General features: G+C 63.1%; 1 long non-coding RNA gene across 2 annotated transcripts in view; it reads left to right on the top strand.

Moving 5' to 3' along the window:
- The first annotated feature begins 338 nt into the window (after positions 1-338).
- Positions 339-27,490, top strand: part of LOC307109100 — a 33,725-nt gene continuing 6,573 nt past the window's right edge. Inside the window, exons 1-3 of one of the 2 annotated variants that reach the window (XR_013814379.1) lie at positions 339-1,041; positions 1,146-1,260; positions 23,517-23,537. This is a non-coding gene — a long non-coding RNA (uncharacterized lncRNA). Of the gene's footprint in view, positions 1,042-1,145; positions 1,261-23,516; positions 23,538-27,490 lie in introns of those variants that run through there. The other variant, XR_013814378.1, reaches the window with a different exon arrangement.

The following is a 27,490-nucleotide window of genomic DNA, read 5'->3' as shown; positions in this document are numbered from 1 at the left end:
TGTGGTTAGGATGGCTTTGCCCTCCTTCCTGGCTCCTCTCTTCCCACAAGCTCTCAAATGGCAGAGTTTCTCTCCCTCCCTCCCTCCCTCCCTCCCTCCCTCCCTCCCTCCCTCCCTCCCTCCCTTTCTTCCTCCTTTCCTTCCTTCCTTCCTTCCTCCCTTCCTTCCTCCTTTCCTTCCTTCCTTCCTTCCCTCCCTCCCTCCTTCCTTCCCTCCCTGGTCATCTGCCCAAGCCACAGCGTTTCCGGAGCACTGGGACCCCGGGCCAGGCTCTCCAAACAGGGACACCAGGGTGACCAGCCCAGGGCCCAGCCCTCAGGGAAGACTCACGAAGGGCTCGCCTGATGCTTACGGCTGAGGAAAATGGGAGCGGGCCCAGCCCCCCTCTGCAGGCTTGGGACCGGGGAGGTGGACGTTGTGTAAGAAGGGAGCGCGGATGAGAAAATCACAATTTCAGGCTGAAGATCCAGACTCCGCTGCTCACCAGCCTCCAAGTTCCTGTCTTCTCAGGAACGCGGCGTCTTGCGATGCTGTGCACCTTGAGCAAAAGCAAGAAGGCGAGCCCGCGGAGGCCATCGGGAGCGGCCACGTGCTCCCCGGACTGGTTTCGCGGTCGCTGCCGGACAGAATCCTGGTTTGGCCAGGAATCCCGTGCCGGGGGGCTGTCCTTCCTGCCTACTCCGAGATGGTGCGGGTGGGGACCCCCACCTGAGGCTTCAGGAAGGCCCAGGGGAGCTCAGTCTGTGGACCGCGCCTGCCCCCGCACCCAGCTCAGGGCTGGGCCGGGGAGAGCGCCGTGCGCAGCGACGCCCAGCCCCCCTCTGCACATTCCCCCGGAGGCGCTTGCTCCTCGGTGTGGAATTGAACCTCATCTTCCTCTGCCTCTGCCAAACCGGCCTGCTGACCCGAGGAAGCTGGGATGGCGGTGTCGCCTCTGGATGTGTCCGCGTGGTCCGCTCACTCTCGCAGGGTGTTTTCCAGCTACACCGCAGAGCGTCCAGCCAGGGTGCAGTGGGCGGGGCCGGGCGGTGCGGGGTGCAGGTGAGGCCTCTGGGTTATCATCGACCCACACGGGCGTCTGAGAGTGTTCGCCGGCTGGGTGACTAGTTGAGTTACCCGGTAATGATCCACGTTCTTGTTGATAGAACCCGCCCCGGCCATCAGCACTGGACCGCGAAGACCAGAACCAGCCCGACGGGGCCCCCGGCCGAGCGGCCCCCGGCCACGCCCGGGCAGCGTCTGTCTCCGCTCCCAACGCAGGTGAGAGGAGGGGGCGGGAAGCAGGGATGATGACCTCACGGGGACAGCGGCCACCTCCATCCGGAGATCAGGAGCCCCGGCCTGCGGCCCTGCCTTCCTGGGCCCGGAAGCCACACTGCCAAGAGCTGGCTCAGGACCCGGGGCCGCCCGCTCTCCAGGGCCTCGGAATGCAAGTCCTTTTTCTCCCCCCCAGCGTTTGGGAGTCGGTACAAAACGCTCTCACTATGGGGGCCCTTTGACTCCCTTCAGAAGGAGCCTCAAGGGGTCCTTTGTACGCGGCCGCCCTGGGACATTTCCTGCTCACGGGCGGGCGGGCGCCTCTGCTCACTGCGGGGCTCAGGGCGGGGCGGAGGCTGAGCGTGAAAGGCTCGGTCTCCATCCGCCTGGACACCCGCGTTTGGGACGAGTGCTCCTGACCCTGCAGCGGAAGAGCTTTCTCGGCCTCCCAGCGGGGAGCCGCCCGTGCAGGGAGCCGAGGGGAAGGGGGCGCTCTGGGTGTGGAGTCCTGGGTCGTGGGGAGCCGGCTGCGGGCCGTGGGCTCAGCCTGGATGGTAGCTGTGCTTTGGGCCTGCCCAGCTGGAAAGCTTTTCGGTTGTTTTTTTTTTTTGAGATAGTTGCAAACACTCAACCATCAGGAGATCCCACAGAAGGCGGGCCTCTGGGACTTTTGAAAGCTTCCCCCGACCCCCAGGCCCCCGGGTTTGGGCTCTCCCGGTACAGGGCTTCCATGGACTTCACGTCCGCGGAGACCCGGGGAGGCCCCGGCACATAAGCCGGACGGAAGGATGAAGGACGAAGGATGATGGCGGGAGCTCTGGCTGCCTTCCCAGCATCAGGGCGGGGCCCTCCGCTCGCCCTTGGGGGCCGGCTCCGCCCTCCCACGGCGTCCGCCCGCCCGGCGCAGCGCGTTCTTCTTGTACCGGGTGCCCCGTCGACATGGGTTAGGTGTCTTGGGATTGAGAGGTGATTGGAACGAGACCCCTTTCCTCGAAGGACTTGTTGTGCACGGGCTGCGTGTGTCTGTGCATTGGTGAACGGTGACTGCAGCCGGCCCCAAGGAGGCGCAGGCCCAGCGGCCAGGCGGGACGGTCAAGCCCGCAGTGCAGAGGGACCGCGTGGCCTTCCTCCTCACGCCCTCGGTTTCCGGGAGAGACTCCCGTTCTCCTGGCCGGGACTCACCTGGGACCGTCACGGGCTTCTCTCTGACGGGGTCGTTTTCTTAGAAACCAACCTGCCTGGCCCGCACTTTCACGGCCCCGGGAGCGGAGTTCTGCGCAAACACGCTCCCCGAGGCCAGGAAGGCGCCCGCGCCCCTGCTTGAGCCCCAGCCTCCTCCAGACCCCTCGCAGGAGGCACCTGCGGTTCCTTCTGGTACCAGCTCTGCGGACAGGGCGGACGGGCGGACGGGGCGGACAGGCGGACGGGGCGGACGGGGCGGACAGGCGGACGGGGCGGACAGGGCGGACAGGACAGGGCGGACGGGGCGGACAGGACAGGGCGGACGGGGCGGACAGGCAGACGGGGCGGACAGGCGGACGGGGCGGACAGGGCGGACAGGGCAGACAGGGCGGACGGGGCAGACAGGGCGGACAGGGCGGACGGGGCGGACAGGCGGACGGGGCGGACAGGCGGACGGGGCGGACAGGACAGGGCGGACGGGGCGGACAGGACAGGGCGGACGGGGCGGACAGGACAGGGCGGACGGGGCGGACGGGGCGGACGGGCGGACGGGGCGGACGGGGCGGACAGGACGGGGCGGACGGGCGGACAGGACGGGGCGGACGGGGCGGACGGGGCGGACGGGGCGGACAGGGCGGACAGGACAGGGCGGACGGGGCGGACGGGGCGGACGGGGCGGACAGGACAGGGCGGACAGGTGGACGGGGCGGACGGGGCGGACGGGGCGGACGGGCGGACGGGGCGGACGGGGCGGACGGGCGGACAGGACAGGGCGGAGCGCTGCCGGGGCTGCCGTGGAGTCCTGGGTGAATGAGCGGAACATCCGCAGGGCCCTGGGCTTGGAGAGAGGCTGCCAGACTCGGACCAGCGGAGTCGGGAACCCGGACGGGACCTGGCCCGCGGTGGGGGGATGCTACGGGGGTTCTGAAGGGTGAAGGCCGGCGGCTGTCAGCTGACAGTCAGGAGCTGCAGGCCGCACCCAGGCCTGGAGCACGGCGGGCCTGCCCGGGTTCGAGTCCTGCTTCTGCTGCTCTAACTTTGGCGCGTCTCGTCCCCCCTTGTGAAAGCAGGGTGACTGCAGGGCGTCCCTGCGGGGGGGGGGGGGGGTCGGGGGGTGTGGGGAGGAAGCCAGCTCCGCCGTGTACGGTGCTGGTGGGGACCGTGCGCAGGGAATGTGCGCCGTTACAATTAGGCGCCCTCGCCCCCTCCCCGGGCGTCTGGTAACCATGGTGACTTTCTCCTGGCCTCCAACGCTGTCGTCAGGTGTCCCCTCCCGCCTGGGGCCCGCGGTGTCCCAGCTCCGTGGTGTCCACCTGCTTAGCTCACTCGGCTCCCCTGACCCCTTTATTCCGCTTTATCCTCTCTCAGGGCTGCTTTCCCCCGGGACGGCTTCCGCTCCGCCCTGCCCCTCCCCCAGGGCCCCCCCGTCCCCGCCTGAAGCCCCTGGGTGCATGGGCTGGTGGCACGGGCTGGTGGCATGGACGCGGACATCCCTGCACCCACAGTTAACCACGGGAGCTTGAGGGTGACTTGCATGTGAGTCCGTGTTATGAATCTGAAGCCGTGGGAGCCCTTGCCCGCGGACTGACCTGGGAGAGCCGTCTGTCTGTTCAGAGTGAAGAATAGCTCAGCCGTGCGGCTCCGCGGTTGAGTGTTGATTCAGGAACCAAGAGGTCGCCGGTTTGATTCCCGTCAGGGCACACGCCCAGGTTTCGGGTCTGATCCCCAGCAGGGGGCGTGCGGGAGACAGCCCATCGATGATGTTTCTCTCTCATCAATGTTTCTATCTCTCTCTTCCTCTCCCTTTCCCTCTCTCTAAAAATCAATAAAAACGTATTGAAAATAAAAGAATCATGAAACAGACATGACATAAAATGTACCACCTTATGTTAAGCGTGCAGCTCCGTGGCATTGCGTGCCTTCTCAGTGCAACCATCGCGCCATCATCTCCAGAACATTCCATCCTCCCAGCAGAGAGGCCGTCCCCACGAAGCTTTGGCTTCCCCTCCCCCATCCCCTCGTCCCTGGCAACCACACGCTCCTTTCTGTTTCTCTGAATTTAACTACTTTAGGTCCCTTATATTGGTTCTTCGTGTCTGGCTTACTTCCCTTAGCATAATGTCTTTTAAAAAAAATGTATTTTTATTGATTTCAGAGCGGAAGGGAGGGGAGAGAGAGAAATATCAACGATGAGAGAGAATCATTGATTGGCTGCCTCCTGCACGCCCACTACTGGGGATCGAGCCTGCAACCTGGGCACGTGCCTCTGACTGGAATCGAACCCGGGACCCCTCAGTCCGCAGGCCTTTTCTCTTTAAGACGGGGGACAGTGTGTGTCATTTCGTGGGCACCCGACCAACATTTGCTGAAAAGCCCAGTGACCCGGCGCCCCCTCGGCTCTGTCCGCACTCCCACGGGCAAATGCGTGACGTGGTTATCAGAGCCGGAACGAAGGCTTCACAGCATCAGGCCGCTCGCCGGAAGGGCCCGTCGGAGCCGGGACTGGACCCAGGGAAGGCGCACACCTTGTGGGCCATCCTTAGCTCGGCACCTCGCAGCCAGGCGGCCCGTGTCAGGCACAGACCGGTGAGCGTGTGGCTCTGCGTCTTCCTCCCGACCTCCCCGCCCGGCTCTGGGGGGGGCGGGGGGGGGGACTCACACCCTCCCTCACTGCCGTCTGTTCCCTCCCGCTGTGCGCGCCCGGCTTCTCCACGGTGAGGTGACCGGCCGTCCGCGCGTGGGTTGGTTTCTGGGCTCGTCCTCCGCTGGTGTCCGCGCCGGTGTTCGTGCTGGTGCCACGCCGTTTGGTTACCGGTTACCGGAGCTGCAGGACGGGGTTTGCAGTGGGGAAGCACGCCGCCGCCAGCCCTGTTCTGTCTCGGGGTTGCTTTGGCTCTTTGGGGTGTTTGGGGTCCAGGGGAACTTGGTGATGGACTGTTCTATCGCTGGGAAGAGCGGCTCGGGGTTTGGCGGGGTTTGCAGGGAGCCCGTGGGGGGCTTTGGCGCAGGGATGACAGCCAGACCCCCAGAGCGCTCCGACTGCGTGTCCTTGCGCCGCCCGCGCGGAGAGCACTGTGGTCCGACCTCCGGTTCCACAAACCCCTCGCCTCAAAGCCGAGGAGACGGAGCCCCGAGAACGGCGAGTGTCACGTGACTTCTGTGTCGTTTGGAGCCACGACTGACGGATCCCTGAGCCTCCGTGGCCTGGGGGGGAGACCTGAAGGCCTGCCCAGCATCGGGGACTCATCCCACCCGGATCCGATCCCCGTCGTGGGCCCTGGCCTGGGGGGGGGGGCTCCTGTAACTCGGGGGCTGCTCAGTTTCAGGAGGAGCAGATGCGGCTGGGGTCCTCGCCTCTGATCAGGCCGCCCCCAGACAGCGTCGCTCGAGGTGAAAGCCAGGTCTCCCCCAGGCCGGCTCCGTGTGCGCAAAGGCACGGGTGGGGGGATCCAGGGCCCTTCCGCGGGCGTTTTCGTGGATTAACGTCTCGTGTAACTTGTCCCCATCTTTCCCTGCCAGGTTTCTTAGGGCCAAGTGCTCCCGGGGGGCAGGGGGCGGGGGGACGAGGCGTGTTTTCCGTTCGCGCATAAGCCGTTGCTCATTGATGTTCCGGTGACGAGACCCTGCTCCTCTTCGGCTTCGTTGCACTTGAACTTGCGGGGAGCAGCACCCGATCGGCTGTAACTACGCGCTCGAGTGGCGCGGCGTCTGCGGGGTGAGGTGTAGAATCCAGGGGGAGAGAGTCCTGAAGAGGGTGGGGACGGGGCGGCAATCATACAAATGAAAACAAGAACTGACCCCGATCGAGCCTCTCCTCTGTGGCGGGCACAACGCAAATACGTTCCGTGACCTCACTCCCTGACTCCTCCTGATGGCCCTGGGAAGCGGCTGAAATCACAGCCCCGTTTTATGGTGGAGGAAAAGGAAGGGGAAGAAATTTGCCCAAAGTCACAGAGCGGTCAAGGGCAAAGCCAGGACGGGGATCCAGGCCGGCTGGCTCGGCGCCCTTCCTCTGACGGGCGCCGCCGCGGGGGCCGGGGAGGCTTGGTGAGGACGCTTGAGCTGAGCCTTGAGGAATGAGGCGCCCGACAGCGTGAGGACGGTCTGCCTGGTGGCCCAGGGGTGGGGGGGGGGCATGGCCGACGTGGCAGGGAAGGTGGCATTGACCCCACGTGCAGAGAGGAGGCATGGCGGGCCGCGGGAAGGGGGTGGGCAGGAGGGTGGGCACAGACAGTGAAAGGTCTTTGCGTCTAGACAGCGGGGTCGGCCCGGACCTGGAGGGTCAGCGCCTTGGGCGAGCCCTCCTGACCGCACGGTGACGTGACCGCGTCTCTAAAGACACGTCGTCAGAGGCGGTCACCCCGGGGGCCGGAGCAGGCACCTCTCCCTGAGAATTTGGGGGCGGGCGGGGGGCACGCAATTCGGCCCGAACACCTTCCTTCTCCCCCAAGTGACCTCGCGGTGAGCGGTCAGCCGGCCGCGGTCCCGGCCGCGGGGCTCCCGCGGGGGCGGCCTCAGAGCTTTCTGGAAGGCGGAGCGCGTTGGTTGGGAGGCCTGGCTCTGCTGCCCGCTGTCCTGGCTGGGCAAGGGGCTCCTCGGTGCCACGCATGCCCACGTGGTCAGACCGGAACGCAGCAAATCCAGGGGGACCCCCCCTTTTTTTTTTACTGCTTGTAGAATTCCTTGCAGAGCGGAACCAGGGAAGAGGCCGTGTCCGGGGTCAGAGGTCAGGCTGCGCGTTCAGGGCCCCCGAGAAGGGGTCGGGGTCTCCTCTGCGGGTCCCACGCCTGCTGGTACCTAGAATCCCCTCTGTCACCACCAGCGACTGCGTTCACCCTTAAGCTTCATTTTCTCCCCCCTTCCCCCCCCCGAAGCGTTAGTCACCGAGGGGAGCTGAGGACAGCGGGCCCTGGGTCCAGCCTGCCCTCCCCCCCCCCGTGGGCACAGGCAGGGGGGCCGGGTCTGGCCAGGCCTCCCACGTCCTCCCTGTCTTGCTGGACATGAGGAGGGGGGGGTGAGGCCCTTCAGTGCGGAGCCAAGCCCGGGGGTTGGGGGGGGGGGGACTTGCGTCTTCCCGTCCTCTACCTGTGGACGGTGCCCGCTCCCTGGCGCCGCCACGCTGGCCGCCGCTTTCCATGGGGGCGGGAGCGCGAGGCGGGAACGCTCCCTGAAGCCGCGCTGGCACCTTTCAGCACAGTCTCCAGCCAAACGGGGGAAAGGCCAGGGTTGCACTCAGGGCTGATCACCCACTTGGAGAGCCGGTTCCGGGACCAGAGCTGCGGTCTCACGTGGCGGCGGCTGCGCGCACAGCACCGCGGGGGAGGGGCCGGGCGTTGGGGGGGGGGGAGGCCAGGTGAGGGAGACACCCCAAGGAAAGGTCGGGAGCAGCCTGGCGACCTTCCACCCCTCCTTGTACCCCAGACAAGAATGTGGGCCTCGCCAACCATTTAGGGCCGTGGTCGGCAAACTGCGGCTCGCGAGCCACGTGCGGCTCTTGGGCCCCTTGAGTGTGGCTCTTCCACAAAACACCACGGCCTGGGCGAGTCTATGTTGAAGAAGTGGCGCTAGAAGAAGTTTACGTTTAAAAAATGTGGCTCTCAAAAGAAATTTCAGTCGTTGTCCTGTTGGTATTCGGCTCTGTTGACGAATGAGTTTGCCGACCACTGGCCTAGCGCAGCCACCGCTTTACAGACCTCCAGCCACTCACGTGAACCGACCTCCTTAAGACAGTAAAGCTACTAACAACGCGCCCGGCGATCTGGTGACAGTCAGCGCTCAGCGGGCACTCTGTAATCTTCGCCGTGGACTCAGGGAGACGCCTGTGCCCGGGCCCCGGAGGGATGGGCTGAGTGCTTTTTGTGCTGGGTGTGCATGGTCCTCTTTTCTGGGGAAAAAAAACAACTTTAAAAATTGATTTTAGAGAGAGAAAGGGAGAGGGAGAGAGAGACACACATATCAATGGCGAGAATCACTGATCGGCTGCCTCCTGCACGCCCCACCCTGGAGAGGGAGCCCCCCCCCCCCCCCCCCCCGGGCCTGTGCCCTGACCGGGAATCCATCGCGACCTCCTGGTTCATGGACCGATGCTCAGCCCGGAGCCACGCTGGCCGGCTGGGCATGTTCCTCTTTTCTAAACGTGGCGGGTGGTTCCCGTGGGGGAAGTAAAAAGGGGAAAAGGAGAGACGCGCTTTCCCATCAGCACGCTCCTGAGGCCTAGAAAATGGTTAAAACGGCCCAGGAGGCCCAGCAGATAACTACGTGTGGGCTCCTGCTGGGCTGGGGGAGCCCCCCCCCCTGCCCCGTGGTCTAGCTACAAGAATGGAATGTGTGTGTGCGGACCACGCCTGCCTGGGCCCTGGGCGAGGCGGTGGGAGGGGAGGCCCCCAGGAGCCACAGGCAGCGCTGGGGGAGCAGATAAGGAGTGCATGTGCTTTGTTCTTCAGGGAACATCGGGAGCAGAGGCGGCTGGAGGAGGGGAGGCGGGGTCTCGGGAGGCTGAGGCCCCGAGTGAAACCTCTGCCCAGGCTTCCCGTTAACGCTGGTGGCACCCCCAGCCCGACCACCCCCCCTGCTCCTTCTCTCCAGTACCGAGGCCCCTGGGCCTTTGCACGTGCTGTTCCTTTGCCAGGAATGGCCTGGCCCGCCCCCCACCAGGCAATTATCCTTCGGGATTGGGTGCAGCCCCCCCCGCAGCCCAGGAAAGCCTCGACCCTCCCCTGAGCTGGGATCCCCTTTTATTTTTTATACTTTTTTTTAACAGAGGGAGTGGAAGGGAGGGAGAGACAGAGAGTGAGAGATACATTGATTGGTCACCGCCCTCACGAGCCCTGACCAGGGCCAGGGATGGAGCCCGTCACCGAGGCGCCTGCCCTTGGCCGGAATCGAATCCGAGACCTTTCAGTTGGCGTGCCGCCGCTCAATCTGCTGAGCCAGACTGGCTAGGTCTCCCCTTCTGTTTTTAATCCTTACCTGAGGATACGGGTTTTAGTGTGTGTGTGTGTGTGTGTGTGTGTGTGTGTGTGTGTGTGTGTGTGTTTGAGAGAGAGAGAGAGAGAGACCCATCAGTTGCCTCCCGGACTTACGCACCTGGGGATGGAGCCCGAAACCTTTTGGTGTGTGTCCGACCCTCCAACCACCTGAGCCACCCGTCCAGGGCCAGACCCCCCTCCGAGTTCCCGGTGTTCCCCTGGACGTGGCCTCCGGAGCGCTGCCGCGCCCCGGCCCCTCAGAGCTCAGGGGCGTCCTGGTGCCGCCGGGGTGTGTGTGTGTGTGTGTGTGTGTGTGGGGGGGGGTGGGCTCCTTTAGCAGGGGCTGTGCCATCTGCGGCTCCGGGATGCGGGTTCGATGCGTGGTGCCTGGGGCTGCGCGGTCACGGGTGTGGCGGACGGAGGGCTGTTTGGCCGAGCAGCTGCCACCCGCCCGCACTTCCTGTTCCTCGCGCTGTGCGACCCGCACGAGAGGAAGGTGCCGCGTGAGGAGGAGCGGTCCCAGGCGAGGACGGCGGGACTGGGCCGAGGCTCCGTGGCCGAGAGGCAGGAGCGCCCCGTCCTCACGCGTAGGAGCCTAAGAACCATGCGGGGGGGGGGGGGGGGGGGCCTGCACCGCTCCCAGGGTTTCGATTTTGTCACCGAGTTATTAGTATTAGTTCAATATATTTGTATTGATTTCAGAGAGGAAGGGAGAGGGAGAGAGAGATTGAAACATCAATGATGAGAGAGAATCATGGATCAGCTGCCTCCTGCACGCCCCCTACTAGGGATGGAGCCTGCAACCCTGGCATGTGCTCTTGACTGGAATCGAACCCGGGACCTTTCAGTCCACAGGCTGACGCTCTATCCACTGAGCCAAACCGGCTAGGGCTAATGTATTTTTATTGATTTCAGAAAGGAAGGGGAGGGAGAGAATTGATCGGCTGCCTCCTGCATGCACCCTACTGGGGATGGAGCCTGCAACCCGGGCATGTGCCCTGACCAGGAACCCAGCCATGACCTCCTGGTTCCTAGGTCAGCGCTCAACCACTGAGCCACACCAGTTAGGCGCATTGCTTTTCATGGTGGTAAAATATACGCAGTAGAACACCCACCACCTTAGCCATGGTAGGTGGCGTTTCTGTGGCATTCAGCACGGTCACATTGTGTACAACCATCAGCACCACCACCTCCAGGACTTTTCCATCTTCCCGGACCGAACCTCTGTCCCCATTAAATACTCACCCCCTCCCCTGCCCCCGGCACCGGCGTTCTGTCTTCTGTCTCTGACTGTGGCTCCTCCAGGCCCCTCCTCTCCGTGGGACCCTGTAGTAGGTGTTTGTTTGTGTCTGGCGAATCTCACTGTCACAGCGTTTTAAACAAGGGCCCCTGGTGAGCCTGCTGGAGGGCCTGGGCCACGGGCGGGGGAGGGGGGGAGATTCCAGGAGGGGATGGGAGGAGGGAGGAGGGAGGAGGGGGAGGGAAACGCCGTCCTGGCCCTGGTCAGGCTGTTTTTATTTTTAAATCCTCACCCAAGGATATTTTTCCATTGATTTTTAGAGAGTGAAAGTGGTGGGGGGCGGGGGGAGAGAAACATCACTGTGAGAGAGACACATTAATTGGTTGCCTCCTGCGTGCATGTGGACCAGGGCCGGGGATGGAGCCTGCAACCCAGGTGCATGCCCTTGACTAGGAGTCAAACCTTTCAGTCTGTGGGCCAACGCTCTGTCCACTGAGCCACGCCGGCGAGGGCCTGGCTCGGGCTTCTGAGGGCTGAGTTGACATGGATGGGAGGCTGGGTGAGTCAGGGAGCCTGCAACCAGGGCATGTGCCCTGACTGGGAATCGAACCCATGACCTCTTGGTTCCTGGGTCGATGCTCAACCACTGACTACACCGGCTGGGCAGGATGGGACGCCCTTTGACCTTGCCACGGTTGACCCCGGGTGGAGGAGGCCTGGGCTGAGCAGCAGGCGGGCGAGGCCGGGGGACGTGCCGCCGGCCCAGCACCTGGTGTGCGCTCTTCGTGCGGTTGAGAGCCACCAGCTGGTGAGCGTGGGCTCTGTGCGCAGCCGGCTCTTTGGAAGTTTTGTTGATTCTCTGAGAGAATAAAGAGCTGAGAGATGGGTTTGGCGGGAGACGAGGATCTGATGGAGACGGTCTTTCACAAGATTGCGGGCCGCGCCCTCCTGGGAGGCCACCCAGCGGGCCGTTCCTCGCACGCAAGCGCCTTGTGTGGCTGCGGGCAGAGCGTCTGGGTGGCCAGCGGCGTGTACACGCGCTGTGTTTGCGGTTTGGGCAGCCGGGACCAGGGCTCTATCGCAGGAGGCGTTCCGTGAAGCCAGAGGCGTTCCCACGCCGATTCGGGGTTAGGATCCGGCCCTCAGACCTGGAGGGGCTGGCCCCTGTGCCCCCGGGCCGCCACGGGTGAACTCAGGTGGTTCCACACGTCAGCTCCTCGGTCCCTAACCTCGCTCTCTCTGGAACCACCTGTGGCTTTGCCTGTACCCACGTCGCACCTGAGGCACCCCTCCACCACAGCTCCTGCTGGAGGCTGGTTATGGGAATATGATCCCGATAGGAGGGCTGTGACTCGTACCCTTGCCCCCAGTGGAAGAAGGTGCTGGGGGGCAGGGCCCTGTGCTGCTTCCTGTCTTTGAGGCCTCGGCGCCGGCGCCGGGTCTGACCCGAGATCAGGCCCCGGGAAGCGTTTGTTGAGTGGAATTGAACTTCAAAGCGGTGAACCGTAAGCCAGGATCTCACGGGGAAAAGGGCAGATTCGGGCCACGGCGTGCGGATGGGAGGAAGGCGCTGTTGCCCACTCTCGCTGGGAACTGCCCAAGACAGTCCCCGTCTCTCCTTTTCCAAACCGATGGCCCCTTCTGACATTCTTTCCTCCGTGCCAGCGGGCTTGAGCGTTTCAAGATGAATTCTTGGCGTGCTGGGCGAGCCACGGGGAAGACGAGAGGCACGGAGTTGAAGGTGTTTATTGCACGTGCTGTCTAATGAGGTCACTGCGAAAGCCTGACCGTGGAATATGTGCTTTCCCTTAAAGTGCAACCACATTGCTTTCAGGGGCGTCCCGTAAAGGATTTGAGCTGGGCTGCGCGGAGGGGCCGGGCTTTGCCTGACCACCAAGTAAAGCAGGTCTTTTATTTTTATTTATTTATTTACGAGAGGCCTGGTGCATGAAATTCGTGCATGGGTAGGGTCCCTAGGCCTGGTTGGTAATTAGGGCTGATCTGTGGGGCGACTGACAGGGTGATCGGCCTCCCCTCCTTTACCCTCTCAACCCCCCCGCCCTTGCTCGCACCTGCCTTGGCTGGCCTGGGGCCTGTGGGCAGCTCCTGCATTGAGCGTCTGCCCCCTGGTGGTCAGTGTGTGTCATAGCGACCGGTCATTCCTCTGTTCAGTCGATTTGCATATTAGGCTTTTATTATATAGGATAATTGATTTCAGAGAGGAAGGAAGTGGGAGAGAGAGATAGAAACATCCATTATGAGAGAGAATCATGGATTGACTGCCTCCTGCACGCCCCCCACCGGGTACAGAGGCAGTAACCCGGGCACGTGGCCTGACCGGGAATCGAGCTGTGACCTCCTGGTTCATAGGCCGAGGCTTGACCCCTGGGCCACGCCGGCCGGGCTGCCCAAACCTTTGTGACCACATCACCTGCCTCCCACCTCCTGCAGACACCTCCGTGGCTTGCCTGTGCTGAGCACTTCTTTGCAACTGGCAGTTACAATGATTGGCACAAGCAACAGTTTAACCCTAATGGAAGGAGAGAGCCGTCGCCAGCCTGAGGCTGCTGACCGCCCTGTCGGAGGAGCTCAGCTGGATCGCCAGGTCTTACTTACTCTGCCCGTCCTCCTGGCAGGTTTTAGAGGACAGATGTTTAACCAAAGCAGGCGGTTCAAGAACAGCAAAGCAGCCCAGCCGGTGTGGCTCAGTGGCTGAGTGCTGACCTATGAACCAGGAGGTCACGGTTTGATTCCCGGTCAGGGCACGTGCCCGGGTTGCAGGCTCGATTCCCAGGGTGGGGTGTGCAGGAGGCAGCCGATCAATATTCTCTCTCATCACTGATGTTCCCATCTCTCTCTCCCTTCCTCTCTGAAATCGATAAAAATACATAAAAACAACAGCACAAGGAAAACCAGCAAAGCATGTGGACTTGGAGTTAGGAGACCTCAGATCCAATCATCCGCCTTTTGAAGCTCACCTCGCCCCGTGAACCTTAGTTTTGTCATAAAAATGTGGCCGAACCCGCCGGGGCTGGCTGGTCGGGAGCCCACGGGATCTGCAGTGTGAATGGGGCGGTCGCTGCAATTGTGGGCAGCACGGCTCTGGGGTCTTACGAGGTTCCCGGGCCTGCACCCTAACAAACAGGGGCAGAAACTGCCGAGCCCCCGGGGTGGCCGCTGGGCTTCCATACCCGTGACCGGGAGGGTTGAGTGCTGGGCTGGAGACCAGAGATGAGGTTCCAGGGAGGGCGGGGTGCGAGGAACGGGCACAGGAGGGGGGCGGGATTGCGGGGACTGTGGGGAGAGAGGCCAAGTTCTGAATGCAAGACACTGAGGTCAGAGCAGAGCCGGGGCGGGGTGGGGGTGGGGCGCGGGGGGAACGTCCTGGCGCCCTGTTTTGGGAAGGGGGAGGCGGAAAGGCCATTTTAGAGAGACTTCTATGTAAAAGTTTCAATGTCTGTCATTCAGGGTTCCTCCTTCAGCTATTCAGGAAATTCTACTCTATAAAGTGACTCACTCGTTCCCCGAGGGGCCGGCCACGCCAAGGCCCGCTGGCCGACCGACCGACCGCAGGGAGCCGTTCCTGGAAGGCGTGCCCGTTGGTCACTGGAACGGGGAGGAAGTGATTTTGAATTCTCAGTTAGGGAGAAGGCAAAATCCTTTTTAGCAATCGGTCCCGCAGTCCTCGGGCGGGCGCTGTTCTCCTCCCGATGGAGGGGGACAGACTCCTGGTCTCGCTGCCGGTAAAGGGCGGCGTGGCGTCCAGTTCGGCTGGCCCGGGCCTCGGGGTCCCTGCGCCCAAGCTCAGGGCCGGGCCTCCTGCTCTTTGCTCACGACCCATGAAAGAAGGGTGTTCTCTGTGCCCCCTTTTACCATTTTATAAAGATAATCACGAAAACCAAACTCTGTTTTTGTTAATTTTTATTTTTTTGCTAATCCTCACCCGAGGATATTTTTCCATTGATTTTTAGTGAGAGTGGAAGAGAGAGGGAAAGACAGAGAGAAACATCGGATGTGAGAGAAATACATTGATTAGTTGCCTCCTGCACGAGCCACAACCAGGGCCCCGGGCTGGGGAGGAGCCTGTAACCGAGGTACGTGCCCTTGACCAGAATCAAACCCAGGACCCTTCGGTCCACAGGCCGACACTCTATCCACTGAGCCAACCGGCTAGGGTACAAAAACGAAATTATTTTCGATTATTTTTATACAACTCAATTCTCCCTCAGGCACTCCTTTGCCCTGACCCGTCCATGGGTCTCGCCTCCTCCTCCCTGCAGTGACTATTTCTGGTTTCTTTTTCTGCTCTTGTCAGTTTTGCCCAGCAGAGGGGCTTGCGCAGAGGGGCGAGGTCAGGACAGCTGGGGTCACCTTGGGGCTGGCTAGCCCTGTGCCCCGGCCAATCGCCTGGCCCTTCGGGGCCTTAATTTTCTCAGCGGATCAATGAGGGCCAGGCCTGTTTGATCTCCGGGACACTTCCTGGTTTGATACCCCGTGATTCTCACTATCTCCTCCCACCCCGGGGTGACCCCCCCGACCCCGCGGGAGCAAGTCAGCGCAGGGCAGGCACAGGGTGGGTGGCGAGAGTAGGTTTTGGGGGGCAGCCTGGGCAAGCTGGACTCTTCCAGACCCTGAGTCAGTTCCTCGTGGGCTGGCTTCATGTTGTGCTGGCAGTGTTGTGAAATCCCAGAAACGCGCCCACGCCCACTTCAAGCCAAGTGCCTTGGTGGCGCGTGCCAGCTCCATCCCGACACCCCGACACCCCGAGGAGCCCCTCCGCGGTCATTGTTCTCGCCCGTGAGCCCGGAGCCCCTGCCCCCTGTCCCGTGCGGGTTGGAAGGGGGCTGGGATAGCCAACCACCCCGGCTTGTCCTGGGCTCTCCCGGTCGTAGTGTTGGGAGCCCCAAGTCTCAGGAACCCCCCAGGCCCCATGAGAGGGCTGGTTCCCCTACCGATGCTTCTTGTCAGGGCCTGTCCTACTTCCCTAGTGGGACGGGTCATGGTTAATGAAGGAGCTGGCAGGTCAGGCAACCTCAAAATCACCTGGGGTGCCTGACCTGCCCATCGCTGGGCCCCCGTGGAGAGTCTGACTGAGTAGAACTGGGGTGGGGACTAGGAATTTGCAGTGAATGAATGTGAAGTCCCACTTCCGGTGTGGTTCAGGGTTCAGGATCTGGAGAAGGGCCGCACGCAAATGAAAGAGACGAGACAAGAAATAATAATTTGGAAATTGGGGGGCCAGGCGGGAGCCCAACACAAGAGGAAGGACTCCGCTTGGGCTCAGGCCTTGCCATCCTTTTATTCAATTGGGGTACACCTATAGCCCTTAGGCAGGCAATTTCCAGTAACAGGCAGACTATCTTATCAGTAAGGATTTACCTGACTGTCTGGTGGGGAAGTTGCTTCAGCTACCATTGTCTCCACTAAACAGTGGGTGCACAGCTCTGACCTTTGCCAGGGCTCAAGGTTCACCAGCATTCCGGGCTCCTTGTCCACACCTCTCTGCTGGTGAAGACAATGGGGGGTTTCCCACAAATGAAGGCCCCCAGGTGAGTGGGCAGGTGGCTCAGGGCCACACCTGGAGAGACATGCTGTGAGCTGTGCGTGGGGCAACGGAGGAAGCAGCTGGCCCTGCCCACGGGGAGCTTCTCCCCCAGGCAGGAGCAGCACACAGTGAGGGCTGGGACCTGGGGGACATCGTCCCGCCGCTCTGGTCCTCACTCACCCCATCAGGCTCCCGGAGCTCAGCTCTGTGAGGACAGGGTGCACTTGGCCTTCCTCGGGCCTGCGGGGCGGAGGGCCGGTCCCTGCCGCCTACATCAGGCTCTTGTCTCAGAACTTCCCTGCTCTTTCTGCTGTACCGAGTGGCCTCTGGCGGGGGGACCCAGAGGGACTGGGGGACCGTCTCTCAGGCCCTGCTGTGCTGACCTTTGGTGGGGGCGAGGTGGGGGATGTGGAGGCAGCCCTGTAGTTGTCCTGGAGGCAGCTGTCACTTGGGTCACTGGCGAGCTAAGGTGACTCTCGGAACAAGGGTCCTCGAGGGCACTTGGCTCTGGGGTGGGTCACAGAGGAGTGGAGCCTGGGAGGGGCGAAGCACAGGGGGTGGGCTGGGGCCGGCGGGGGGCGGGGAAGGCAGGACGGCTCTGCGGCCTTCAGGCGAGCAGGACAGGGCAGTGGCTGTGGACTTGAGGTTGACGGGCCCCTGGGGCGACGTGGCCCACTGGCCCGGGGGCTCGGCCAGCGGAACGGGAGGGGGAGTCAGCCAGCAGGAGAGGCGGCACAGCAGTTGGGGATGCGTTCGGCTTCAGGTAACCACACCCCTGTGCGGTGGCGACGCTGACAAGTGGGTCACCTTTCTCACGGTCGGTCGGGATATTGCACGCTCTGGTCAGTGTCTCGGGGGTCCTCTTGGTCTTCCTTCAGCTTCAGGCCTCACCCCTCAAACCCTCCCCCCTCCCTCCTCCCACCCTCCTCCCTCCCCCCTCCCCCCTCACACCCTCACCCCTCCCACCTCCCACCCTCCCACCCTCATACCCTCCCACTCTCCCACCCTCACCCCTCCCACCCTCACCCCTCACTCCTCACCCCCTCACCCCTCACCCCTCACACCCTCACCCCTTGCACCTCCCACCCTCACCCCTCACACCCTCCCCCTCACACTCTCCCCCTCCCACCCTCACACCCTCCCCCCTCACACTCTCCCCCTCCCACCCTCCCACCCTCCCCCCTCTCCCCTCCCGCCTCCCCCCTCCCACTCTCCCCTTCCCCCCTCCCCCCTCCCACCCTCACACCCTCCCCCTCTCCCTCCCCCCTCCCCCTCCCCCCTCCCACCTTCACACCCTCCCCCCTCCCCCCTCCCACCCTCCCACCCTCACCCGTCACCTCGGAGCTGGGGGCTCAGTGAGCGAGTCTGTCACCATGCCGTGGGAGCAGTTCCTCAGGCGACAAGCACAGAGCCTGTGGCGGGTCCGCACGTGCCTGGTGGGACGCAGCCTCAGGGGCGGCTGGGCCCTCGGTGAACCCCATGAGTCGCTGCAGGAAGGACCCGACCCTGGGAATCAATGGGGACGAGCGAGGCGGGGCCCAGCCCTTCCCCGCGGGGGCGGGGGGCGGGGGGCTCGGCGGCGCCCTGGACGGCTGCAGCTGCTGGGTGGGGCGCGCTGTCCGCTGAGCCTCCTGCCGCCGCAGCGGGGAGAAAGGAGCATCTGATATTCATCGTGTGGTTGTTTCCAGTTTCCTTCTGCTTTCCAGATCCTCTTCTGAGCGAGAACAATGCCCCGAACAGGCCGCTTCCTGGCGGTGCCCGCCCAGCTGCGCAAGGCGGGGCCCCGGAGGACGCGCTGGCCGGGCACGTGGCTTTGATGATTGTCCTCTGAGAATCAGGGGACAGGGGGACTCGGGGCCCTTCGAGCCCCAGCCTGTTGTCTGTGGTTCTCTCCCGGGGCCTGGAGCAAGCCCCCAGTCTCCTTTATGATATTATTATTGCTGTTGTTGAGTGTCATGTTTGAGCGGCCCCTCTTGGCCAGGGAAGGATGGTCCTTCGTGTACCAGTGGGATCCTTCTGAGGCTGGGGGGGGGGGGGCGCAGGGGCCCTGGGGCCCACGGACTTGCTGTGAGACGGAGATCGGGGGCCACAAAGCCACTCCCCGCTGCGGTGCCCCCGCAGAAGCGTGCAGCGTTGGGTTCTTGAGCTCGTGGCCAGGCCGAGCCCAGCTCACGGGGGCACCCGGGAGGGACCTGCAGTGGAGGACGCCAGCTGGGGCGGCGCCCAGGACAGGGGCCAAGGACGGGGCGGGGTTTCCTCATTCCGTTCTCTCTTTGCACTTGGCCTGTGCTTGTGGATTCCAGTAGATTCACAGCCTCGTTTCTCGTGCGTCACCAGAAAGCAGAGTGAACCCCAAGGCGAGCGAGTCACGCGTGGAAAGGGGCAGGAGAAGGCTGAGAGGCTATGGGACTGTGAGCTTCAGGTCTATAGGGTTTTCCTGAGAAAGATGCTGTTTTTATTGAGAAAACTGGCAGGTGGGAGTGAGAGGAGCGAGGGGGTGGCACGGCCCTGGACGGGGCGAACAGAGCAGATGAGACCAGGACAGAGTGGCCGGCCAGGCTTGTCACTCAAGTGCCATTATTGCTATTTCTGCCACATTCTTATACCATCTACACTAATAAAAGAAAAAGGTGCAAATTGACTGTACCTCCGTGATGCCCACCAGCCAATCAGGAGTGAGTATGCAAATTAACCTAACAAAATGGTGGGTTAATTTGCATACGCAGGCACGGAGCGAAGACTGAAGGCTCCGCCCAAGCGAAGAATGAAGACTGAAGGCTGAAGGCTCCGCTGTGGCCCAGGTCCCGGGTGCCGGCAGCCAGGGGAAGGAAGGCCTATTGCACGAATCTTCGTGCAACGGGCCTCTAGTTTGTTTAATAGATCTCTTTAAATGAGTTTACTTTTAAAACCTTAAAAAGACATCATTATGTTACTACATGAATGAAACCTGGCATTTTTCTAACAAGCACTGAAGCAAGTTCATTGCCGTTAAAATAGAGATGGTCATCATGTCCCACCAAAATCTTTAAAAATATATATATTTTTATTGATTTCAGAGAGGAAGGGAGAGGGAGAGAGAGAGAAACATCAATGATGTGAGAGAATCACTGATCAACTGCCTCCTGCACGCCCCCCACTGGGATTGAGCCTGCAACCTGGGCATGTGCCCTTGACCAGGAATTGAACCGTGACCTCCTGGTTCATAGGTTGATGCTCAACCACGGAGCCACGCCGGCTGGGCTGTCCCACTGAAATCTTGACCACCACCCGGGGTTTTTACATAGGGGGGATCTCCACGCGTGTCTGATGGTGACGTTGGGGGGAGCCGATGTTGGCGAGAAGTGAGGGGTGGGGGATTTGTCCGCCTGTGACCCCTCACAGAGGCTCGGGGCGAGCACCCTGCTGCTTGGCCACGGTTCCCGCACCATGTCAGCACGCCTGACGGGGAGCAACGTCCCCTTCAGAGGCTGGGGGTGGGCCTCGTGCATCTGTTTGTGGGGCGTTTAGAACACGTCTCACGCGTGATAAGCGCTCACAGGCGTTAACACCCACCATAACTGGGGGACTCTGGCTGGGGCTCCCGGTCGCTCAGGGGGTACCGTGGCCTGCCGGCTCAAGGACAGGGCGGGACAGACAAGGCCCCAGCTCCCTCCCGCCCACGGTCCCTGCTGCTCTCCCTCCTCTGCTGAGCCAGTGCGGCCGGGGCATGGCCGGCAGTTCCCTCGTGATTATAGGATGGAACTCAGATGTGGCCACCGCATGAGTCACCCTGGAGCACCCGTCGAGGTGGTGCCGTCCCTGCCCCTGGCGGCCCCGGGGGGGGGGAGGGGAGAAGGAATCCCGGGGAGGGCCCCGCGTGTGCACGTGCTGGGGCTGCCGGATGGGGGGCTGCCTCGATCGGCCCGGTTGTTCTGGAAGCACGCGTGGCTCGGAGGGAGCCGGAGCGGGGGCGCCACAGGGTTCCTGGTGGCACGGGACATTCTGCCTTGGGCCCGGGACTTGACTTCCTGTTTGGCCTGGCCCTTGTGGCCCCCTCCCCCACACACCTGGCTCTGACACGTCCTCCCCCCGCCTCCCCCCAGGAGCTGTTTCCTCATCGTAAAGTGAAATGAGGGGGTTGCACTAGATTGTATCTTGAGTCCCCGACAAGCTTGAGAAAGCTATGACTCAGCTCCAGCCACCCCGCACTTTCCCTCCAGCCTCTGACCGGCAGGAGAAGGGCAGGGAGGAGGCGGGGGGTGGGGGGGCTGTGCATACCCGTGTGGACCGGCCCCACAGCACACACTGTCCCCCCACAGCACACACTGTCCCCCCACAGCACACACTGGGGGCTCCCCTACCCCATAGCTTCCTGCCCTGGACCGGCCCCACAGCACACTGTCCCCCACAGCACACACTGTCCCCCCACAGCACACACTGTCCCCCACAGCACACACTGTCCCCCACAGCACACTGTCCCCCACAGCACACACTGTCCCCCACAGCACACACTGTCCCCCCACAGTACACACTGTCCCCCCACAGCACACACTGTCCCCCACAGCACACACTGTCCCCCACAGCACACACTGTGCCCCACAGCACACACTGTCCCCCACAGCACACACTGTCCCCCACAGCACACTGTCCCCCACAGCACACACTGTGCCCCACAGCACACACTGTCCCCCACAGCACACACTGGCCGGCCCCCAATGCCGTGCTGAGCTGAGCAGCCTGCCCCCGGGAGGAGAGGTGGAAGATGTAAAAGGCCAATGCATGACAAAGGCCACAGGTGAGAGAGGGTTCGGCCAATGAAGTGGAGAGGGAGGATCCGAGAGCAAAGAACACGCGGGAATCGGGTGTTGAAGGCGGAGGAGAGGTGCTGGGCCGGGAGGAAGTGTTTGCCAAGTGATCATAGCGGGAGTTGTTCCTCAAGCTGCCCGCCAGCCCAGAGTGTGCACCAGTGTGTGCGTGTGTGTGTGCGTGTGTGTCTGTGTGTGCGTGTGTGTCTCTCTCTGTGTGTGTGCGTGTGTATGTGCATGTGTGTCTCTCTGTGTCTGTGTGTGTGCGTGTGTGTTTGTACGTGTGCGTGTGTGTGCGTGTCTGTGCATGTGCGTGTGCGCGCGTGTCTGTGTGTGCGCGTCTGTGCATGTGTGTCTCTGTGTGTGCACGCGTGTGTCTCTGTGTGTGCGTGTGTGTCTGTGCATGTGTGTGTATGTGTGTGCATGTGCATGCGTGTGCGTCTGTGTGTGTCACTATCCTCCCCTCTCCTTGGGGCTCCTCTGCGGGGTGCAGCGGTGCCGCCAGGCAGCGATGGGGCCTGTGGGGCCACAGGGGCCCAGGCGGCCGTGACGCCCAGCTCAGGGAACATAGTCCGCAACGTTGCGATCACGGTGGGTGGTGCCGGGGGGCCTGGAAGTATCGGGGGGCACTTGGTGAAGCCTATGATTGTCTAACCGCTCTCCGCACACCTGCACCTAATACAGAGAGACAGTGAACGTCCACGGTAACTGGAAAACACAATTAAGAAAGAAATGAACTAGAAGGTCTTCAGGACCCGGGGGTGGGCACACCCTTCTAGAACACCTAGTAGCCCTGCGCACGATCCATGTGCGGGTAGCTCTCCGCCTGCCGCCCCGTCCCCCCCCCCCCCCCCCCCGCCCCCATAGCTTGCTGCCCTGCGCCCTCCTGTAGCTCTCCGCCGCCCGCTTGTAGCTCGCTGCCCCACCCTCCTGCTGATCCGTGATCTGGTCGCTACGCGGTCGGTCGTTACACTTCATGGCGTAACGACCATTTGCATCTTTATTACATAGGATACCGAGAGCACACACAAAAAACGGATACATTGGACCAGTGGTCGGCAAACTGCGGCTTGCGAGCCACATGCGGCTCTTTGGCCCCTTGAGTGTGGCTCTTCCACAAAATACCACGGCCTGGGCGCGTCTATTTTGAAGAAGTGGCGTTAGAACACTCAAGGGACAAAGAGCCGCATGTGGCTCGCGAGCCGTGGTTTGCGACCACTGCATTGGACTTCAGCAAAATGAAACATGTCCCTTCCCCGTGAGAGGCAAGCCTCCGCCTCGGAGACAGCGTCTGCAGGAAACGCGTCTGGCAGGCCCTGGCGGGCGGCGCGGCAGCCGAGCGTCGTCCCGATGAGCCAAGGTTTTGCGTTCGACCTCCCATCAGGGCACAGGCAGGGAACAGCCAGTGAGCACACTCATAAACAGAACAACCAATCTCTCTCCATCCCTCTCCCCCTCTCTCTCTCTCAAATAAACAAATACAAAAGGAAGCAGTTTTAAAAAATATATACCTGACCAAGTATTCATTTCCAGAACATACGAAAAAGCCACTAGGCCACTGACCCAGTGAGAAATGGACAAAAGTCTTCCCACTCGCAGACCAGCCTATCCGGCGGCCCCTGGGCTCTGAGCAGGCGCCCAGCTCCACTGGGAGTCTGGGAATGGCGAGCAGGTTGGCGCCGAAGGTTTAGGCAGGAGCTGGGAAAGGAAGACCGGCTCCCGCGTGTCCCATGGAGCGTGTGCTTCCCTGTAGGACACGGAGTCTGGGGGTCCCTGAGCAGGGGGCGTGGGAGGAAGCCCGGGTGCCCACCCTCCTGGGAGGTGCCAGCCACGAGGCCAGGAGGCCCAGGAGGAGGGCAACGCCAGGCTCCGGGGATGGGCCGGAAGTGGGTGGAGGGGAGGGGAGGGGGATGGGCCGGAGGTGGGTGGAGAGGAGGTGAGGGGGATGGGCCGGAGGGTGGAGAGGAGGTGAGGGGGATGGGCCGGAGGTGGGTGGAGGGGAGGGGAGGGGGATGGGCAGGGAGGCGGAGGACCCTGAGGTCTGGGCGCCAGTTCCCTATGTGTGAAGCAGAGGGAAGGGGAGCTTGGGGGGGACCATGACAGCACTGGCCTACTGTCAGAGCCACGGGCGCCGCTCATCCCTCCTGGCCCCCCCTTTCTTCCCTCTCTGTCTGGCCCCCCCTTTCTTCCCCCTTTGTCTGGCCCCCCCTTTCTTCCCTCTCTGTCTGGTCCCCCCTTTCTTCCCTCTCTGTCTGCATGTTCTTGCGAACACGGTGTCCTCTTCTGGGCTCACCCTGGTCGGGGCGCCCAGGGGACACGCACCGGCTTTCCCCAGCTTCCGTCCCACCCTCTCCCCGGGAACCGCACGCACGGGGACAGCGTGGCCCGCCCCATGCTGGGCCAAGGCAGGTCCTGCCCAGCCCCCCACCCCCCCCCCCCCCGCCCCGCAGGCAGGGCCCCCAGCCCTGCAGGGTGACCGCCGCCTCCGGGTTGAGGGAGGGCGCTCACTGTTGGGGTAACAATCTGTTGTTGCTTTGCAGGACCTTAGCCGGCAGGAAGCAGGCCGCCCCCCCGAAGGCTGGGCTGTGACCGTCCGGCGCTCGTGCTAAAGCGGGAGATCGCATGCTGCCCAGCCAACGCCCCGACCCCTGCAGCTCCTGGGGCACCGGCGCCGGAGGCCCCCCCCCCCCCCCGCGTCCCTTCCCTCCCGAGGGGACACACGTGTGTCACGGGGCCTCGGCAGGTGATTGTCCCCCACGCGCCCCCCAATAAACGTCTGTGGAGCGTCTCCCGGCGGCCTGGTTCCTCCCGCCGCTGTCTGGGTCCGGGGTCAGGGGAGAGCCGCTGTCCGCTGTCTGGGTCCGGGGTCAGGGGTCAGGGGAGAGCCGCTGTCCGCTGTCTGGGTCCGGGGTCAGGGGTCAGGGGAGAGCCGCTGTCCGCTCTCTGGGTCCGGGGTCCGGGGTCAGGGGAGAGCCGCTGTCCGCTGTCTGGGTCCGGGGTCAGGGGTCAGGGGAGAGCCGCTGTCCGCTCTCTGGGTCCGGGGTCAGGGGTCAGGGGAGAGCCGCTGTCCGCTCTCTGGGTCCGGGGTCCGGGGTCAGGGGAGAGCCGCTGTCCGCTGTCTGGGTCCGGGGTCAGGGGTCAGGGGAGAGGCTCTGTCCGCTGTCTGGGTCCGGGGTCAGGGGTCAGGGGAGAGCCGCTGTCCGCTGTCTGGGTCCGGGGTCAGGGGAGAGCCGCTGTCCGCTGTCTGGGTCCGGGGTCAGGGGTCAGGGGAGAGCCGCTGTCCGCTGTCTGGGTCCGGGGTCAGGGGTCAGGGGAGAGCCGCTGTCCGCTCTCTGGGTCCGGGGTCCGGGGTCAGGGGAGAGCCGCTGTCCGCTGTCTGGGTCCGGGGTCAGGGGTCAGGGGAGAGGCTCTGTCCGCTGTCTGGGTCCGGGGTCAGGGGTCAGGGGAGAGCCGCTGTCCGCTGTCTGGGTCCGGGGTCAGGGGAGAGCCGCTGTCCGCTGTCTGGGTCCGGGGTCAGGGGTCAGGGGAGAGCCGCTGTCCGCTGTCTGGGTCCGGGGTCAGGGGTCAGGGGAGAGCCGCTGTCCGCTCTCTGGGTCCGGGTTCCGGGGTCAGGGGAGAGCTGCTGTCCGCTGTCTGGGTCCGGGGTCAGGGGTCAGGGGAGAGGCTTTGTCCGCTGTCTGGGTCCGGGGTCAGGGGTCAGGGGAGAGCCGCTGTCCGCTGTCTGGGTCCGGGGTCAGGGGAGAGCCGCTGTCCGCTGTCTGGGTCCGGGGTCAGGGGTCAGGGGAGAGGCTCTGTCCGCTGTCTGGGTCCGGGGTCAGGGGTCAGGGGAGAGCCGCTGTCCGCTGTCTGGGTCCGGGGTCAGGGGAGAGCCGCTGTCCGCTGTCTGGGTCCGGGGTCAGGGGAGAGCCGCTGTCCGCTGTCTGGGTCCGGGGTCAGGGGTCAGGGGAGAGCCGCTGTCCGCTCTCTGGGTCCGGGGTCCGGGGTCAGGGGAGAGCCGCTGTCCGCTGTCTGGGTCCGGGGTCAGGGGTCAGGGGAGAGGCTCTGTCCGCTGTCTGGGTCCGGGGTCAGGGGTCAGGGGAGAACCGCTGTCCGCTGTCTGGGTCCGGGGTCAGGGGAGAGCCGCTGTCCGCTGTCTGGGTCCGGGGTCAGGGGTCAGGGGAGAGGCTCTGTCCGCTGTCTGGGTCCGGGGTCAGGGGTCAGGGGAAAGCCGCTGTCCGCTCTCTGGGTCCGGGGTCAGGGGAGAGCCGCTGTCCGTTCTCTGGGTCCGGGGTCAGGGGTCAGGGGAGAGCCGCTGTCCGCTCTCTGGGTCCGGGGTCAGGGGTCAGGGGAGAGCCGCTGTCCGCTGTCTGGGTCTGGGGTCAGGGGTCAGGGGAGAGCCGCTGTCCGCTCTCTGGGTCCGGGGTCCGGGGTCAGGGGAGAGCCGCTGTCCGCTGTCTGGGTCCGGGGTCAGGGGTCAGGGGAGAGCCGCTGTCCGCTGTCTGGGTCCGGGGTCAGGGGTCAGGGGAGAGCCGCTGTCCGCTCTCTGGGTCCGGGGTCCGGGGTCAGGGGAGAGCCGCTGTCCGCTGTCTGGGTCCGGGGTCAGGGGTCAGGGGAGAGCCGCTGTCCGCTCTCTGGGTCCGGGGTCAGGGGTCAGGGGAGAGCCGCTGTCCGCTGTCTGGGTCCGGGGTCCGGGGTCAGGGGAGAGCCGCTGTCCGCTGTCTGGGTCCGGGGTCAGGGGTCAGGGGAGAGCCGCTGTCCGCTCTCTGGGTCCGGGGTCAGGGGTCAGGGGAGAGCCGCTGTCCGCTGTCTGGGTCCGGGGTCCGGGGTCAGGGGAGAGCCGCTGTCCAGCTTCCTGGCTCTGAGGTTCAGAGCCCGCGTGACGCCTGCCTCCCGTGGCGAGGGGCCGGAGAGCCTCAGCTCATCACTCCTTCCTTCCCTCGTTCCTCACTCCCTCCTCTCTGTTTCTCTTTATTCGTCCGCAAAAGGAAAAATGGCGTTATTTCTTGTTATTGATTTTAGAGAGAGGAAGGGAGAAACAGCAATGTGTTGTTCCACTTAGCGATGCATTTCATGGTTGATGCTTGCGTGTGCCCTGACCGGGGGTCGAACCCACAACCTTGGTGTACGAGGACGCCGCTCCGACCAGCTGAGCCACCCGGCCAGGGCCATGAAAATGTCATTTTTAACATGTCAGTCAATACATTTCTTTAGCCATATGATTTTTTTTTTTCAAAGTTACTAGTCACTGGAGTACATTCTGAAATTCTTCTTTTTAAAAAAAAAATTTTTTTTAATTTTATTGATTTCAGAGAGGAATGGAGAGGGAGAGAGAGATAGAAACATCAATGATGACAGAGAATCGTTGATTGGCTGCCTCCTGCACGCTCCCGCTGGGGATCGAGGCCGCAACCCAGTAAAGTATGTGTCCTTGACCGGAATCGAACTCAGGACCCTTCAGTCCGCAGGCTGCCGCTCTACCCACTGAGCCAAACAGGCTAGGGCCAGTCTGAAATTCTTGTTCTATGATGTTCAACATCAAAAGATACTTTTCTGGGGATCTGGTTAATATTTAACATTTATCAGCATTGATATCATTGCAACACAATCACATCTTGAAATTCATCACCTGTGAGAGGAATACATTTCCCGGGGATTTGCGGTTTAAAGGAGTCCTGTTTCATAAGCTGATCTTATCTCTATTAGAAACAAGAAAGAGGAAGAGAGCGTGGTAAACAGAATTTCAAACTTTGGGGAATGTGTTGACTTTGGCTGGAACTTCCTGTCCGCGAGGCGGTGCATTCCTCCTGTGGGCGGGCCAGCGGGCGGGGGGGGGCGGGGGGGGGCTGCGCTGGGAGCCAGGCTGATCTCCGGGGGCCACGTGGTGATCGCTGGGGTCCCCCTGGAAGTGAGGGGGAGCAGAGGCTCTCCGGTCCTGTGACGGACTTACCCCCCGGCTTAGTGTCCACCTGGGTATCAGCTTTCCCACGAGGGGCCCCGAGGGAGTCCCCGCTGTCAGGGCCGGGACGCAGGCTCCGTGTGAGGGATGTTTCCTTTCGCTTATTTGGATTTTCTAAGCGTTTTCAAACGAGGGGCAAGAGAACGAAAAATGGGATCACACCTTCCTGGGAACCCCGCTCCAGAGAGGGAGACAGACACAGGCACTGGGAACCCCTCCAGAGAGGGAGGCAGACACAGGCACCGGGAACCCCTCCAGAGAGGGAGGCAGACACAGGCACCGGGAACCCCTCCAGAGAGGGAGGCAGACACGGGCACCGGGAACCCCTCCAGAGAGGGAGGCAGACACAGGCACCGGGAACCCCTCCAGAGAGGGAGGCAGACACGGGCACCGGGAACCCCTCCAGAGAGGGAGGCAGACACAGGCACCGGGAACCCCGCCCCAGAGAGGGAGGCAGACACAGGCACCGGGAACCCCGCCCCAGAGAGGGAGGCAGACACAGGCACCGGGAACCCCTCCAGAGAGGGAGGCAGACACAGGCAACTCGGAGGCAGTGGGGCGCCCAGGACCAAGTCCTGC

This window comes from Cnephaeus nilssonii (genome assembly GCF_951640355.1).
Source record: "Cnephaeus nilssonii genome assembly, chromosome: 13".
NCBI lineage: Eukaryota > Metazoa > Chordata > Mammalia > Chiroptera > Vespertilionidae > Cnephaeus > Cnephaeus nilssonii.
The sequence above is the reverse complement of the archived record's forward strand: the minus strand, read 5'-3'. Positions and strand labels throughout refer to the sequence as shown.